General features: G+C 37.9%; 1 long non-coding RNA gene across 1 annotated transcript in view; it reads left to right on the forward strand.

Annotated features, from left to right (window-relative positions):
• Window positions 1-13,704, forward strand: part of LOC126276549 (uncharacterized) — a 77,478-nt gene extending 63,774 nt beyond the window's left edge. Inside the window, exon 2 of the long non-coding RNA XR_007550606.1 lies at window positions 13,176-13,704. This is a non-coding gene — a long non-coding RNA (uncharacterized LOC126276549). The remainder of the gene's footprint in view (window positions 1-13,175) is intronic.
• The last annotated feature ends 241 nt before the right edge of the window (window positions 13,705-13,945 follow it).

A 13,945-nucleotide genomic window follows, 5' to 3' on the forward strand; every position in this document is an offset into this window, starting at 1 on the left:
GAACCATGGACCTTGCCATTGGTGGGGAGGCTTGCGTGCCTCAGCAATACATGTGGCCGTACCTTAGGTGCAACCACAATGCAGGGGTATCCGTTGAGAGGCCAGACTAACGTGTGGTTCCTGAAGAGGGGCAGCAGAATTTTCAGTAGTTGCAGGGGCAACAGTCTGGATGATTGACTGATCTGGCCTTGTAACACTAACCATAATGGCCTTGGTGTGCTAGTACTGCGAATGGCTGAAAGCAAGGGGAAACTAGGGGCAAAAATTTTTCCCGAGAGCATGCAGCTTTACTGTATGGATAAATGATGATGGCGTCTGCAGATGACGAAGAAATTGATGAAATGTATGATGAGATAAAAGAAATTATTCAGGTAGTGAAGGGAGACGAAAATTTTATAGTCATGGGTGACTGGAATTCGAGAGTAGGAAAAGGGAGACAAGGGAACATAGTAGGTGAATATGGATTGGGGGTAAGAATCCTGCACAGAGCATAACCTAATTATAGCTAGCACTTGGTTCAAGAAACATAAAAGAAGGTTGTATACATGGAAGAATCCTGGAGATACTAGAAGGTATCAGATAGATTATATAATGGTAAGAAAGATATTCAGGAACCAGGTTTTAAATTGTAAGACATTTCCAGGGGCAGATGTGGACTCTGACCACAATCTATCGGTTATGAACAGTAGATTAAAACTGAAGAAACTGCAAGGAGGTGGGAATTTAAGGAGATGGGACCTGGATAAACTGAAAGAACCAAATGTTGTACAGAGTTTCCGGGAGAGTATAAGGGAACAATTGACAGGAATGGGGGAAAGAAATACAGTAGAAGAAGAATGGGTAGCTCTGAGGGATGAAATAGTGAATCAAGTAGGTAAAAGGACGAGGGCTAATAGAAATCCTTGGGTAACAGAAGAAATATTGAATTTAATTGATGAAAGGAGAAAATATAAAAATGCAGTGAATGAAGCAGGCAAAAAGGAATACAAATGTCCCAAAAATGAGATCGACAGGAAGTGCAAAATGGCAAAGCAGGGATGGCTAGAGGACAAATGTAAGGAAGTAGAGGCTTATCTCACTAGGTGCAAGATAGATACTGCCTACAGGAAAGTTAAAAAGACCTTTGGAGGAAAGAGAGCCACTTTTATGAATATCTAGAGCTCAGATGGAAACCCAGATCTAAGCAAAGAAGGGAAAGCAGAAAGTTGGAAGGAGCATATAGAGGGTCTATAAAAGGGCAATGTACTCGAGTACAATATTACGGAAATGGAAGAGGATGTAGATAAAGATGAAATGGGAGATATGATACTGCGTAAAGAGTTTGACAGAGCACTGGAAGACCTGAGTCGAAACATGGCCCCGGCAGTTGATAACATTCCATTAGAACTACTGACGGCCTTGGGAGTGCCAGTCCTGACAAAACTTTACCTTCTGGTAAGCAAGATGTATGAGACAGGAAGAAAGCAGGTGCTGACAGATGTGAAAATTACCGAACTATCAGTTTAATAAGTCACAGAAGCAAAATGCTAGCGCAAATTCTTTGCAGACGAATGGAAAAACTAGTTGAAGCTGACCTCGGGGAAGATCAGTTTGGATTCCGTAGGAATGTTGGGACACGTGAGGCAGTACTGACCTTACGACTTATCTTGGAAGAAAGATTAAGGAAAGGCAAATCTACATTTCTTGCATTTGTAGACTTAGAGAAAGGTTTTGACAATGTTGACTGGATACTCTCTTTCAAAATCTAAAGGTGGGAGGGGTAAAATACGTGGAGCAGAAGGCTATTTACAATTTGTACAGAAACCAGATGGCAGTTATAAGAGTCGAGGGGCACGAAAGGGAAGCTGTGGTTGGGAAGCAAGTGAGACATGGTTGTAGCTTCTCCAGGATGTTATTCAGTCTGTATATTGAGCAATCTGTAAAGGAAACTAAAGAAAAATACGGAGTAGGTATTAAAATCCACAGAGAAGAAAAAAAAATGGTTGAGGTTCACCGATGACATTGTAATTCTGTCAGAGACAGCAAAGGACTTAAAAGAGCAGTTGAACGGAATGGACAGTGTCTGTAAAGGAGGATATAAGATGAACATCAACAAAAGCAAAACGAGAATAATGGAATGTAGTCAAATTAAGTTGGGTGATGCTGAGGGAATTAGATTAGGAAATGACACACATAAAGTAGTAAAGGAGTCTTGCTATTTGGGGAGCAATATAACTATTGATGGTTGAAGCAGAGAGGATATACTGAAGAAGATAAATTTGTTAACATTGAGTATAGATTTAAGAGTCATGAAGTCATTTATGAAAGTATTTGTACAGAGGGCAGCCATGTATGGAAGTGAAACATGGACGATAAATAGTATAGACAAGAAGAGAATAGAAGCTTTCGAAATGTGGTGCTACAGAATGATACTGAAGATTAGATGGGTAGATCACATAACTAACGAGGATGTATTGAATAGAATTGGGGAGAAGAGGAGTTTGTGGCACAACTTGACAAAAAGAAGGTAGGACATGATCTGAGGCATCAGGGGATCACAAATTTAGCACTGGAGGCAGCGTGGAGGGTAAAAATCATAGAGGGAGACCAAAAGATGAATACTCTAAGCAGAATCAGAAGGATGTAGATTGCAGTAAGTACTGGGAGATGAAGAAGCTTGCACAGGATAGAGTAGCATGGAGAGCTGCATCAAAGCATTCTCAGGACTGAAGACCACAACAACAACAGCAACAACAACAACAACAAAACCATATGAGTGCACTGATTAATGAGCATACCTACAATGTTTCAGCATCCTGCGATGTATAGAGCCCACACTGCAACACTTAGAACACCCACAGTTTAATTAAAAACACACAGTACTATCTGAAAAAAGGTGCTAAATATGCAATGATAAAATTTCAAAGTGATGTAGTTTCAGTGAGTCACAATTAGAATAAATTACCTCAGACAGATCCTTATGTGTAACAATTAGTATGGACATGAAATAGAGTCAGAAGAATTTAAGGCATTATTCTACCCACAATCTATACATAACTGGAGCAAGAAGAAACCCTAACATGTGGTGCAATGCCGAGAACCCTTTACCTCACTTCCCAACTTTTTTATGACTGCTAACATTCACACCGATGTTCTAATCTACCCATCACCACCGCTGTATTCATAATATTTACTGTAAATGTAAATAATTTAGGAATAAAGGAGATACCTCACCAAACAGTAGATATGTTGAGCCATCAACAGGCATACAAAAAGAATGAAAATTGTGCTAGCTTTTGGAAAAATTAGCTACAGTAGATAGATAGATTGGGCACGCAGTGTGGGACTGTAGTTTCAAGGTAGACTGGGATGAATAGTTGTGTTGGGTGGAGTGGGTAGAAGTAGAAAAGTGGTGGAAGTGAAAATCTCGTGGTCGTGCGGTAGTGTTCTCGCTTCCCACGCCCGATTCCCGGGTTTGATTCCCAGCGGGGTCAGGGATTTTCTCTGCCTCATGATGGCTGGGTGTTGTGTGCAATCCTTAGGTTAGTTAGGTTTAAGTAGTTCTAAGTTCTAGGGGACTGATGACCATAGATGTTAAGTCCCATAGTGCTCAGAGCCATTTGAACCATTTGAAGTGAAAAGGAGTGTTGGAGAAGGGAGGCTAATGGCTTAGAGGGAAGCAGCAGGTATGTGTGGATAGGAATGCGGGTGAGGAATGGAAGAGATGATGAGATAGGAATGTGAAACATGTACATCAAAGCCAGTTAGTTTGTATGGCCGACAATGATGAGATGTGGAGAAGTGGAGGGAGACAGATGAAGAATAGCCTGGTATTCCTCTGTCCACCCAACCTACACAACGTCCTGGCCCATACCTGTGCCACTCTCATTCCCAACTCCTTCCCACAGAGGCCACATTCCTGTGGAAGACGCAGATGTAAGACCTGCCCCGTTCAACCACCTAGCACATGGTACTGCTGTCCTGTAACTGGTTTATCCTACCCCATCAGATGCAGGGCCATCTGTGAAAGCAGCCATGTCATACACCAGCTTTGCTGCCAACTCTGCACAGCATTTCATGTGGGAATGACCACCAACCAGTTCTCCACCAGAAAGAATGGCAATCATCCAACTGAGAATAAAAAGCAGAATTGGCCACCCAATGGCATCAGAGCTGCCCACGGATTTCATGGGCACCTAGGCAAACTGTTGTGAGTGCCCCCAAGCCTTCTCAGCCCATAGGAGTTAGTTTCTTCAGTACATTGTTTTGACACATGAGCAATATATAAATGTTACCAGCACAGTGCATTGCCAATAATTACTTGTTAATTGAATGTATTGTATTTGAAAAGAAACAAATTTTAGTACACACAATAATAATAATAATAATAATAATAATAATAGCAATAGTAATAATAATAGCTGCTAAAGGAAGCAAACCTAACATTTGGAACACTGAAATCTTTTGTACTTGCAGCTGTTGAAGTTATTCACTACATCACTGAATCTCATTTTAGAAGCAAGTTCATACTCTATTGATATTAGAGCTGGATGATTAAGTTTCTCTTGACCTAAAACTTAACTTAACTGATTTATAATTAATGCTAATTTATTAAATCCTGTCTTCCTGAAACAACAGCCATTGATAGGTTAATGAGAACCCTGAAAGTTCAAGAACCACATATTATAACCTCAACATATAAATTTCATTCACAAGAATAAATGGAAGCCCTTTGATTTTGTTGTCTTTGTCTAATCAGGAGAAGCACTTGCACTCACTGATTTAAACATTTGTATTTCTTTGATAAGATTATCACTCAGTTCATCATCAGACAGGCCATGAATCAGATCATCAGCAGACAGGCCATGAAGAGATCACTCACCAGTGTATTTTAATAACCCTCCTATCCCTGTGGGCTTTAACCGAAGGATTGTATAGCTAGTTCAGACAGCTGAAGAATACGGTATACACAATAGTTCATTACCTCTTACAGCAAGTAAACCCACTAAATACAAGTATGAACTGCACAAGCAGAAATGTTGACAGTGGATAAATGTCTCTAATTTTTGCTTGCACACCTTTTATTTGTGCAGCCATATTTGATCTGTTATGGAAGCACTGACCATGATAGTGCTGTGAAAAAAGAATCATCCTTAAATACATTTATGATAGCATTACTAACTGCATTACCTGGATTTTTTTCTGAAAATCAAATATTGCAGATACATCTCATGAATTTCCCATTTATTTTCTTGTTCAATCTTAATCTGGGTTTCCACAGCTATGAATTACTTACACATGAATTCCCCCGCCACCACCACACTCATAAGTCAACTTACATGGGCAAACAGCCTACTGCCATGCCAACTTATTTGTAAGTCACCAAAGTTAAAAGGTGTTTAGCTTTCTTGCACATTGTCATTTCACCTACCATCACTTACTAGCTTCACGAAGTGCTGACAGGTGAATCCGTTCCCATTCTGCCATGCTTTATTTAATAGCCCAGATCTAGAATTTTTTATGCACATGAAAAGTTAACATCTTGTCAGAATAATGGGCATAGTCTCCAACTAAGTAAGTAAATACTTTCTAATGTGGCAAAAAAAATTTAGGCAGTGAGATAGGGACATCATTCTAGCATTGGGCAACTCTTTATAACAATTTATTTGTAATAGAGTAACACAACACCTTTTGAAGTGAAGAAAAAATTAAAAAGTATTGTGACTGAGTGTGAACTTGCTGAGGTTCATATTACTGCAGAACAGTCAATACTGTAGAGGTGTATTTTATTTCTGCATAATGATTATAATTTTTTGCATTAGTGATCGAGTGTAAATATTGTAGTGGAATGGAAATTTATTTATGACTTTAGAGATTTAAAACTACTCTTGACCCTCATTAAAATCCCATGGAAATACAACAGTGTTTGTATTGGAACTATCATTGAATAATGATTGTTCTGCACTGTAGTGCAAAATTTGGTAGCAAAATTTGTATTTTCAGTACACTACTGCACTGAAAAAACAAACGTATATTTATAGCACCTGTAACCTATTAGAATCGTGGCAAAGCCTTAAAATAATAAAATAAAAACAAAGCTGAACTCTCCAGACAAAAACCTCACTTTCTAATACGCATTCCGGTAGTAGGAGGGGGGGGGGGGGCGGGGGAAACCAACATATCTCCCTCAAGCAGCAATTTCAGGAGCACCAAATTCATATTCTTTATGAAAAAAACCTTATTGCACAAAGCGTATAGCATCTAGTGCATGTTGGTGTATCGATTATTCATATCATTTTGAAACGCATCTGTTGGTTTTTGAACACATTCTACGTTGATTTCTGAACGAAATTTTGGATGTGTGCGTAGTGTACGTGATCTCTGCCAGGGGAATCCCCGTCACATCTAGAAACAGAAAACTTTCTCACAGACGAAAGGCGACAGGGCCATAAGAGCTGAACCGGATAAATGCGAGCGGGTTTTCGCCGATCGTTGTTTATTTGTATTTGATTGGGTGCGCAAACGATCAGCGCCGTTATAATTATTAGCGAAATCTATATATTCAGACTACATGAGTAGAAATAAAGGCCTAACAGGAAAACAGGCAAGAAAGATTACATATTAATGTTCTCAGTGTATCCAAGAAAATGAATTTATGTCAGAAAATTTTTGCCCCATCGCTACACTACCAAGGGCGAGTTGTACATGCCCTGGTTAGCAACTGCACAAGTTCTATTCTCGGAATAGCGCGTAAAACTCGTTGTACGAACACATAATAACGCCTAACTGGTGAATAAACGCGGGATAACTGAACTGGTGATACTTGCAGGGTTAGTGAAGTTAACCGAAGAATAAATTTTGACAATGGCAGGAATAGTTACAGAGTTAGTAATGACAAGATTGTTTGTTAGAACGAGGAAAGAGAAGGAACACGAAATCGCCAAATAATATGGAAGAATATGACGATTTCAAATTTATATAAGAATTTCGTACTACTGCTTTTCGATCTCATGCTTGAGGAACTGGAGCAAATGAGTGGAATATGAAACCTTTTCCTAATATAAAACTTTTTGCTTGTAGTGGGCCTAATAGGCATTTGATGTTGGTACTTCGTGAATTATGGGCTGTCATGTTATTTATGTAAATTAGGTAAATAACAATGACCATTTGAGCCAAAACAGTCTCACATATTTGGCATGTGCTACAACTGTTGCATGTTATATTTCGTTTTATCTAACAGACAATGACAAAATAGACCTAATCAAATCGAAAAACTACATCAGTCTAGGGTACTATTCGTATTAACAGCTTTTTCAGTGTTGGATAATCACATTTCGATTTTTCATGTAGCAAAACTTTGATGATGTGATTGATTCTTTCGCAGAAAGGAAAGCATGCCGTGAAAACTCTAGCAAGATCAGAAAGAAAAAAATGATGGGACCCAAGTATTGAAGGACTGTCGTGCTTGTGTCTTGCCTTTACTGATTTTATGTTCCTTATATTTAGTTTTATTTCATGCAAAAGAGAAAGTTATTAGATAATAGGCAATAAAGAGTGCAAATTTTCTGAAGAGTTCTTATTCTCCCAATTATAAATAAACCCAGTCAATATTAATTGCCATTTTTTTTAGAGGGAGGTAGAATGTCAAACCGGCCAAATGTGAACAGGAGAGGTACCATATGACATTTTTATTTCCAGGATTGATGGCTCCCATTACAAAATACATCCGTTTGAATTCCATAGAGCAAAATGCAGTGACATATGTCAGAAGAGTGCTGTGTGAAGGGTTGTAGCACTGCACCTTGCCATACTTAAGACCACATAACATGTCCTACATTTTCTTGAACATATATGATTTATGTATCAAACTCTTTAGAAAGATGTGCACTACAAAATGAACATATTTTTGAAATTTTTTTTCATTTTTAGCGTCCTATCTCAATCGCTCGAGGGGGGGGGGGGTGGGGGGAGGGGGATGCCACTATCAAGTTTTTGCCCAGGTTCAGAAATATTGTAGATCTGGAGCTGTAGTTTACATAAATATTTGTAAACAGTGCTCTTCTGTATGCAATACATGTATTGCAGTGACTCCATTTGCCAGATATTTCAATGTTATCTCACATATTTATATTAGACTTTTGTACATAGCCAGATATATGGCTCAAAAACATTTCATTTTTTTTACTTATTCGAAAATCATTATTGAATGAAACACCATCCTCAGCAGAAGTGTACTGGATATTCTAAAGTGATTGCTACAAGCTGCCCATTCCCACACAACATTTGTAGGTCTGAGTTTTGTTTATCAATGTCACTATAAGCTCTTCATATAAAAGATCCAAAACTCCCATAAAAATAATTTCTGTTGTCACTGTCTTGAAAGTTGTATACTAGTATCATGTACCATTTCAACATGTTGAAAGCACATGAGTTTTGTCACAATGACAAAACGTTTCCATCACTATCATGTCACATCATCAAAATGGAGTGCACTCACAAAGGATGATAGTCACCATATTTTTTTTTAAATCCAAGTGCCATCAATTTATATAGATTTTGAGGAGATGCCCATTATCTGTTAGCTCATGTGCTGCTCAAGTAAATGTAATAAAAAGAATAGTGAGTACATACTTTTAGTGTGACAGGCTGGAAGAACCTTCACAACATTCAAAGAATTTTGTTTTCAACATTTTCAAATGAGTGTTGGAAGCCTTGATGAAAATACTTTGCATTTCACCTGCATTAACATATCTCAAAGTCTGACAGTAGTCAACCAGAATTTTTAAAAAAGTTATAAGAATTTATCAATGACAACTCATTCTACTCAATATCTGATATAAATTAGTAATCACATACTCATTAAAAGAAGTTGGGTTAAGACATTTAAAGAAACATTTGGTAAACTGACAATGTCCACATCATTATGAAGTGTCATATTCATGATGTATGGAGCAAGTGTTAATCTAATTAACAAAAATATGAACATGATATTTTCTCTCCCAAATGAGCTGAAGTTGTCCCATGTTTTTGAAAATTTTGTTCAACTGATTTCTTCCCCTCCTCTAATTTTAATATTTCAGTTCGATTAATGCTTCAAATTTGTGGAAAAGTGCTGGCCTTTTTTCACCTCTGCTATAAGAATAGCATTATCAATATCAAATTTATACATAGTCACATTGAACAAAGATATTGATGCCATGTCTGTATGTCTCTGTATCGATAGTTGGAAAGCAAATGGGTAATGGAGAATCCACAGAAAGCGACAATTTTGTCACTTGCGTGCAAAAAGCTATTGAAACCTAGCAGTGCACTTACACTTTTGTCATGGGCTTGTTTGTGAGTTGGCTGACAAAAAAGTCAACCTGGCTGTCATGTCGTAACATGCATGAATCTATGCGTATCTATGCACAGACTTGAGAAGAATGCAGACGCCGTCATGGTGACGAAAAGCACCCATTTCTGGTAACCATAACTTGCATGTAAGCATAGTGGTGAGGGAATGCACGTGTAAGTAATTCATGTTTGCGGAAACCTGGTTTAGACACATATGGGGATAATAAACAAGTAGAAAAAACAGTGCTGCTGCATTTCTTCTATAATTTTCTGTAATACATCATCCCCACATAAAGATGAAACCTCAGTCTGCCATTTATTCACGTTTGTCTTGACAGCTTTTAACATAAATTGTACATTCTCCTAAAAATGGCTCATGTTTACCCAACAACTAAATTAACCCTCAGAAATTACCACTATCTGGCTCTCCTAACTGGTGACTGCTTCCGCTAAAAGGTATATTTTGTTAAGATATAAAAAGACAGTAAGATCTATAATTCTTTTTAACAGTCATGTAAAAAGTCTCTTTTTTTTCAACAATAGTTTTCAGATTGTGAAACGCACACTGCTACCTGTTAATCTTTGTTCATAACATTATAAACTATTCTCACTATCCGGAAAAATAGAGTGTAACTCTTTCCAAGTTGTTTGTGTGTAATCACATACCTCATCTAGTTTAGCTCATCTTAAAGTAACAGGCTATTTGGGATCATTCTGAAATAATAGGCATGGTCAACAGAAAGGATTTTTTTCTGACAGTCACTCCACATGAACCATCTCTTTCTACTCCAGTGTTGTTGTTAGAGCATTTGTAATGCAAGTGATGCTTGGTAAATTTTCTGCTTTATCTACAAACTGTTGAAAGGTACAAATGTCAATAATTGAAACACCCTTTCCTAAATTGTTTATATTCCTACCCGGAGTTTCTATTGTTATTAATTCGAAGTGGAAATTGTCCATTATCACTTGGATTCAAGTCTCAGTCACTATATCCATCGGGTTCAGATTTTTGTTTGTTTACCACTCATTCATCTGCTGGCAAAATGCCTACACCAGGTACAGTTAGGTTTTTGCTCAGAACAAATTCCTGCTGACATTGAAGGGTTACTTACGTTCGACAGTGGATTATCTTTTCGTAAAAAGGAGGTAACTATTTTTTTATTTTCTCTAGCTCTTTCACAAGTTTTTCGTTGCTTTTACGTTTTTCTGATTGCTCCTGTGCACCGGATTTACGTGTATAAGCTGACATTATCCTGGAAATAAATAATTAAAATACCTATTGAAATATGTTCATACAAAAAGGACAGCTTTAAATAACAGTGAAAGCGGTAGTACTAAATTATTTTTAAAATTTTGTAAATACCTCAGATTGAAAAAATATAAAGAGAATTGTATGATGGATTCACAGATACCGGTAGTAACTGCAAAAATGAAGCCCAATTATTTAAAAAATAAACAAATTCCATACTTCAATCACTCGTAATGCTAAGTGAATGAATGGAAATAAGCACAGACGTAAATAAGAAACACACCACATGTAATACACCAGCCACTAACAATAGAGCCAAGTGTGAAAATCAAGGCCGTCTGTATTGTTGCCATTTTTACATTGAACAATCACATTACTGTTACCACCTCCTAGAAGCACGAATAATCACCTTTGTCAAAGTGGACTGCTGAGGAACTTGCAGAAACAGTAGAGGTACTGACAAAAATGTGGAATCCGGCTGACTCCAGTGCCATCGGTAACTATGCCAGCTTTCTCAACTGAGCATGCATGCCTGAAAAGCCTAATCGAGATGTCCCGCAGTTTCTCGATTGAGCTCAAATACGGGTAGGTGCCACTGAGCTGAGGAAAATCAAACTGCATGTAGAGGTTGACGTGGACACCAAGGATAGATGCATACTTGTATTGATCCATTGTGCCTTCCAGAATTATGAGCTCACACAGGGAATCCCAAGAAAATATTCCCCAGATTATAATGCTCCTTCTTCCAGTCTGGACCCTTCCAACGATTCTCACAAGGTGTTTGTTTTCAGACGATGCTGATGGAGCATAAAACGTGATTCGCCTGAAATGGGTGGCTGTTGCCACTCAGTGGATATCCATTCTCACTACTGACACAAATTCCAGCCTTCATCGCTGATAAAGAGCTGTCACCATAGGTGCATGAAACAGGCATCTACTGTCGTACACAGCAGTGGTTGCTGATTGATCACTGAGAAGATGCTGTTGGTAGGCCGTTGGTTCATCTGTGTGGTCAGTCCCATAACAGTGGCACGTCTATTTGCCTGTGTGCTCTCCATATTTGTCATTCACTTTGTCGTCTATGGACCATCATGCACCACAGTTGCCTCAGTGCCTGTTTTGAATAGCGTCATTTTGCCATGTATGATATATTTTAAACATTGAGTCATGTGAGCAGTTTACAAACTTGGCAGTTTTGTAAATGCTTCCACCCTTGACCCAAAAGCCAATTGTCATGCCCTTTGGACGTATGATAAGCCACATTATGACAATGACTTCATTTCTTTTTGTATCCTTCAGACATGCTTTATATACCGCCCACAGCTAGTGCTGCCACCTATCATTTGTGAGTGATTATTGTTGACTCGACTGTGTATGAAAGTAGCGAAATTACAATAGTAGAGTCACTAAATTACTGTAGGCTTATTATCAATGGAATAAACTTGATTTTTGTCATCAACGGGGTTTTGGAAAGTCGTTCAATCCATGTTTAAGTGTATTTCATCTCTATAAAAGTTAATGTTATTTGTATCTGACAGACGTGACAAATGCCATTTGTGGAGATTTATCATTTAATTTGCCGATAGTAGTTTACAGTCATCACTGCAATCTATTATCAATATGTTGTAAAACTGATTTCGATAGCTAGGAGGCTGTAGCTTGTCCAACTTTACTTGATTCGTATCAGATGGTAGTGTAGGGAATGAAGGATGGCTGTGGGGTGAGGAATGTCAAGTGGTGAACATTTCCAGCAATGATGACAACATTGTCAGATCGCACCACATTATGATCATGAGCTGTAAAGCAAATGATGCACAGAAGTAACAAGGCTACATGAAAGTATGTTAAAATGATGTTCATTTTTCACATGTTGTACATACTTGCAGCAACAAAAGTGGCATGAGATTTAATTACGGCCACAGTTCAATGTCAAAGAGTAAGCGGAGTATTGCGTAATTTATGCTGCAGTGCCACTATGTGTCATCTTGCGAGGATTGGTAGCAGTGACAAGCACAATGGCCAACATTACAAAACTTAAGAGCTCTGTCTATGAAATCCAAGAAGTATTAGGGGGCATTGGCCAAAGAAAAGTCGGACAAGTTATAAAATCTTTTGATTGCATCAGTGTATTTTCTGTCACTTTAAATTTAGAAACTAAATAAAGAATGTTTAGCATCATTGTCACTCATACGATCACACAGCTTAGACATAGAAATATTTTTTTCCATGGAATCCCGTCATACTAATATTCGTCGAAGTTGCAACTGCCCTCCCCCCCCCCCCCCCCCCCGCGCACTTATGGGCGACCCTGATGACAGAACACACTGCTGAGTACAGCATGCTGCAATTTAATGGCAGATTCAGATATGTGTGTGTGTGTGTTCTCCAGAAGCATGTACTGTTACTAATTATAGAACAAATATAAGTAAAATATACGAAAAAGTCAGGAAATTGCTTATAATGTCAGAATGTCTGTCTCTTCAGTTTAAGAATCATAAGGTAATCGGCATCAAGGTTTGTAGAGACTCTCCAAAAAATTTCTTTACTGATAGTGTTATAAATAATAACAACAGTGTCATCACAAAGTAAATCTAATGTCTTTTTTCTGTTACAGATCTGGAGATAGTATCTATTAAGCTTACATTGCTTCCTTTTCTCTGTGGTTTCGCTGTGGAGGAAATTAGAAAAGGAATTACTTGTGGATCGCGCTGTAGCCCAATTCGACAAGAAAATTGTAGTCCTCCATTGATGGACATTATTTTTAAACAAAATTAGTCTAATATTATGTTCTATCCTTCAGAATTATTGGTGTGATAAGTAAACTTTGTATACGATTTTGTATGTGTAGATTGCACAATTTTAACTAAGTCAGTTCTCAATATTTTGAACGTTTTGAAGGTTTTACAACAAGGCTCAAGTAAGACTGCAGATCATACTGAGAAATTAGGTAAGGTAATCTGCAATACTATTATATCAACCCTCTTATAACGTTGGAGATAAAATGACTGAATGTTTACAAAAGATGAGATATTTAAATAACAAAACTTTTAATAGAAAAGTAATCCGACTGCAGCATATGTGATAAGTCTGTGTATTGTTCTGGTACAAAGAAAAAAATATAAGTACCGTTTCTGTATAGTGTATGAAGCTGTGTCTGCTTAGTTTACAGTTCATTGTTAGCTATTACCTTGTACCTTCTAACCGTTTCCTGCAAGGTAAAGTTCATAATTATTCTGCTACGGTTACATACATAATATCCGTACTGTCAGTAATGGTGCTCAAAAATGGTTCAAATGGCTCTGAGCACTATGGGACTCAACTGCTGTGGTCATCAGTCCCCTAGAACTTAGAACTACTTAAACCTAACTAACCTAAAGACATCAC

This window comes from Schistocerca gregaria, chromosome 1 (assembly GCF_023897955.1).
Source record: "Schistocerca gregaria isolate iqSchGreg1 chromosome 1, iqSchGreg1.2, whole genome shotgun sequence".
Lineage (NCBI taxonomy): Eukaryota > Metazoa > Arthropoda > Insecta > Orthoptera > Acrididae > Schistocerca > Schistocerca gregaria.